Genomic DNA, 5,275 nt, shown 5'->3' on the forward strand with positions numbered 1-5,275 from the left:
GATATTATATTGGTTAACGATAGTATGAGGATATTTTACATAATCGGGTGAACTAAATTGGCGGTAAGCCAAAATTTCATTTCCACCGATCCTCCGTGGTATTTGTGATCACACCATACACCCGTCGATAACAGTCGAAAGCTAAAAATGTGTATGACATCTGCGCAAACACATCGAGACGTTACAAGAGTGTCTTAGAGATTCAATTCGTTGTGCACGGCTGCGTCACTTAGTCATGTCACGACTTGTTGGTTTAACTTCTAAGCATGCACGTCAATTTCTGTTCAGGACAGATTCACTGTTTCATTGTAATGGACGGTTGCAGGTCCGTGTACATGTCCTGAGAGTTATTGATCATATTCTCTTTCTTAATGAGCAACACATTTTTAATGGCTGTAAAACAAGTTCACAGTCGTACCGTCTCATCCCACAGACAGCATTTTGCAGTTGGCAGATATTCAGCTGAAATAGTGATGAAAGAGTTGGAATTGCCTTCACTCAAAAGTAGAAATCAGTCTGATCACGCAAGATATGGAAAGTGATATATTTACAAACCCGTTGATCTTACAGCACATAGTCTGTAAAGAAACGTGGTCACCAGACTGGATTTAATCTATTTTGACATACAACCATCGTAATCACAGCACGCATGTTTCAGTAGCATAAAGACAGGACTATATTGATCAGAAAGACCTGCACTAGTTCATGGAGACAGTTTAACCTGTCAGTCATACCACAGGGTACATAGTTCCTACCCTGGGAACTGGTATGACGTCTTTTCAATGGTTGGCGATGATCACGTTCCTTTATTATTTTTTAATGAGAGAAGATTGTCGCCATTAGGGCCCTCATATCACGACTTTGAGAGACTTCGAAAGCCCCCCGATATTGTTGAAAAAACCCGCCAAGCTGCGCGAATAGTGCTATCAGTTCCACCTGCAATAACGTACCAAAATTACCACCACCGTCTTTGTTGACGTGTATTTCCATCCCTCTATATAATGAAGAGTTTGGGGACCATTAATGAAGCTTTTACCTCCTAAAAGTTGATGATCGATTGATTTTCACGGCACCAATGGCGGATTGGACAGAGAACCCTCCCGAAGATGATCCTTCTCCCACAGTGTTAAGCTCAATCAGTTCTTATCCGTTTTAACGAGGATGGTGATATTGGTCGAGATGAAATAGATTATAAGGGAGAGTGGCGTGAATAAGAAGTCAGTTTCATTTTTCTCGTACTGAACAGCATCACATAAAAGAGTGATGTCCCAGGCATCATTACATAGAAATAGGACTTTGTAATTCCATTACATTGAAACACTTATTGGTACATTTGCCTACAAGATTTGGAAGTCTTGTGTACATGTTCAAAGTTCTGTGAAGTAAGTCTATAACCATTTTAAGCTCGGGAACACATACACAAATTGTCATTAAGAACCTTTAGTAGCTCTTTCTCGCCATCATCTAATAGATCTTTTGCTAACCTACACGTGACACTGAAGGCCATAAGGCGACCAAAATGATTTCTTTTACCAGTCCAGAGAAACTTTGTAAATTCCAATAACGTGATATATAACTTACGGAGATGCCCTTGGATCAGTGATCCTAGCACATTAGTTATATAGAACGATTGCCAGGGATGATAAATGCTGGATGCAAACAATCCCTGCATGTTTGTCTCATTAAACAATGCTTTTGAGAAAACGTAAATCTTCTGATTATAATCTGGAAGGCACCTTTTGGGTGACAGTCTAAAGTTGTGCTTACCTAACGCCTGTCAGTTTGTTCCGTTAATGTTTGGAGATATGTCCATTTATGTTTCCTCCATACATATTTATAGCTAGCATTTGCTTCAGAATGGGCAGGGACACCAGAACAAGACTCAACTATATTGCTCCATACCCCGTGTGTCCATTACAACATCCTACCATGGTATGATAAAGTGTCGGTTCTACATGTTTTAGCTGTAACACAGGATAAGTCGGACACTCCATTACATATAATAAATACTAAGCTCACCTCGAGCGACACTCCAGTATTAAGGCTGGTGTATGCATTCAATCAAGGTCCACATACTTAGTATATTTCCTGGTTGTTGTTTTTTTACTTGGTGAACTTTTCTCAACGATTCAGTGTTTGTTTGTTTATGTTTAACGCCGCACTCGGCAATATTCCAGCTATATGTCGGCGGTCTGGAAATAATCAAGTCTGGATCAGACAATCCAGTGATTGACATCATGAGCATCGATCCACACAACTGGGATACGGTGACATGCATCAACCAAGTCAGCGAGCCTGACCACCCTCTTACGACAAGCATTGTTGCCTTTTACAGCAAGCATGGGTTGCTGAAGACCTATTCACCCCGGAACTTCACGGGTCCCAGAACGTTCACACTGTGTGTATGTGTTTGTGTCTGTGTGTGTATATGTGTGTGTGTGTGTGTGTGTGTGTGTGTGTGTGTGTGTGTGTGTGTGTGTGTGTGTGTGTGTGTGTGTGTGTGTGTGTGTGTGTGTGAGAGGGGCAGAGTGTATGTGTGTGTGTTTGTGTGTGTGTGTATGTGAGGGAGAGAGTGTGAGAGAGAGAGAGCGAGAGTGTGTATGTGAGTGTCTGTTTGTACTAACGTCCATACCAATATCGCTCGCCTACTGAGATACTATGCCGCAGTTTAACATGGAGACTCCACTCAGACACAGCATACTGACTCTGAGCCGACCAATCCCTGGTTTATCCCCTTAATGCCGAGCGCCAGGCATGGTAACAACAAGTGCCATCTGTTACGTATTTTGGATTGACACGACCAAGAATCGAATAACGGTCCTTTCGCTCTCCGGGCAGACCGCTTTATCTAGTAGACCACAATGGCGGTTCCCGTATTCAGAATATTGCTCGGGACATTGTAAGGAGTGTAAGTCTTGTTAAATCATTTATGAGGCCTCTTAGAATCTGTCCCAGGACAAGGTAACAAGTTTACAGATAAAAACTTTGGCGTGATGGATTTTCCGGACGCTTCACCTGATCTTAACCTTATAGAAAATGTCTGACACCTCATGAAAGACAATGTCGAGACGTCACAGGCTGGAAATCTTGCGCGATGGAAGGGCACGGTCAGTGAGGCAAAGTCTACCATACACAGTTCAAAAAGCAGTATGACAAGGCATGTGCACAAGTGTATCGACATACAGGATACCCCCTTTGAATATTCAAAGAGTTCTTGTGACCTCACTCAGCTTATGGTAGAAGCACATTTAATTTCTATGATGTATGTTTGAAAAATATGCTTGAAACATTACGACTTTTTACAATGCAATGTATAATTATATATTGATAGACATATGTTCGTGGAGAGTTCGATTTATCATTATACTCGCAGTTGTCATTAGTCGGAATTTCTGCTCGGATTGGCAAAACAAAACATTGGAATTTGGTCAAGAGGTTTAACTTAAGCGTTCTTTACATCGATGATCTCATATGGTGCCATAACCATCAAATAGCCAATTCACTATCACTTTTTTACCAACCTGAACCAGAAATATAGATGAAATCGCCTCATCAATTTCATTAATACATCTATGCATAACGATTCAGAGTGACCAAATACTCTCCACAGGCCTGTATGACAAGAGGAAAGACTTCAGTAGTCAACTTTCCCCCTATGTCGAGCAATATTCCAGCAGCTCCAGCCTTTGGTGTCTACATTGCAGAACCTTTGAGCATGCGCGTCAAGCGAATATTTCAAACAGCTATATACGACTCTTGCTGATAAGTGGTGATCAACGGTGCAACATCCAAGGCCTCGGTCAAGCTTTCAAGTTTTTCGGTGGAGGACATTTCCAAATTTGTCACATCAGTAACAAAAAAGGTGTCCGATGAAATTCTTCGTTTTCACTTGTACCACATATTCCTGTGTTTGTTTTGTATTCAGGTAAACAATTGACGTCTTGCTTTTGTATGTGTTTGTGACTGGAACCACCTCTGGGACAGGATACGCCCATCATTTCGCGAACACCTGGTATCATCACTATTTTATAGTTATTTCAGAAACATATGCTCCTGATACAGCCGGAATCGTACAGTCGACTCTGCTTGTGGCTAAGGAAAGGGATTTGTCGCTTGTATAGATTATTTGTGTCCTAAAAAATAAAAAAGCAAAGGTTGTTAAATCAGTTTATGATGAGTGAAGGAGTTGGGTTTAACGCCGCTTTTAACACTATTCCAGTTACATCGCGGCGTGTCAGCTTAATGTGGGAGGAAAGACCGATGCAGGTCTCAGACGTTTACCACTTCGGTGCAACCTACGAGCACGGGTATGGTGCTGACAAACCTAGAAACATAATAACCGAGATACGAACTCACATTCATAGGTTTCCGGCGTGCCCAAGGGACGCAACTCTGCACAGCGAATCGCGTCCAAGATTACTGCACTCATATAGCAACGTGCATGCACGTGTGTGTGTGCGTGTGTGTGGCAGCTTGTACTAGTCCGGACTGATGCCGATTTATAGTGCTAGCTCACTGAGATACCATGACGCAGTTTAACATGAATTCCCCACTCAGACACAGTATACTGACTCCGAGCCGACCAGTCCTTGTTTTAACCCCTTAATGCCGAGCGCCAGACAGGGTAACAACAAGTACCATCTTTTGGCAGTCGGGGATCGAATCCCGGACATTCCGCTCGCCGGGCGGACACTCTACCACTAGACCAGGGAGGCGGTCTGCTTCACTTGGACTACACTAAGAAGACATGTGGCAATCGTAGTGTACCGAGACGTAAGATCAGCTAAATTAGTACTATTCTGTTGATCGATACTTCTCTCGTGTTCTAAACTCTTAACTGACAGTCACGTTACGCCGTAAATCTATTACAGGTTTAATACATGTACATGCAGCGTGTACTTGTAGATAGCCATACCCTTGACAAATGAACATACCAATATTCACTTCCAGGTGTAGATGAATAGTTAACCTCGTTAACACGACATCTGCGAGATCAACGAAAATATATTAACGTATCCAGATTTCGAGAGATGTCGTTATTATCAATAGGAAATTCACATACTTATGTTATTCTTACAGTTATTATCTGGGTTCTTTATTCTTGTGGGGGTACGATTCGCTGTGCAGAGATGCGTCCCTTCGGCACGTCAGAAACCTATGATTGTGGGTTCGAATCCCGGTTCGTCCCGATTATGTTTCTGGGTTTGTCAGCACTATACCCGTACACGTGGGTTTCACAGAAGTGGTAAACGTCTGATACCTGCATCACTTCGGG

Source organism: Haliotis cracherodii, unplaced genomic scaffold (assembly GCF_022045235.1).
Source record: "Haliotis cracherodii isolate W230 unplaced genomic scaffold, xgHalCrac1.p SCAF_8, whole genome shotgun sequence".
NCBI classification, from domain to species: domain Eukaryota; kingdom Metazoa; phylum Mollusca; class Gastropoda; order Lepetellida; family Haliotidae; genus Haliotis; species Haliotis cracherodii.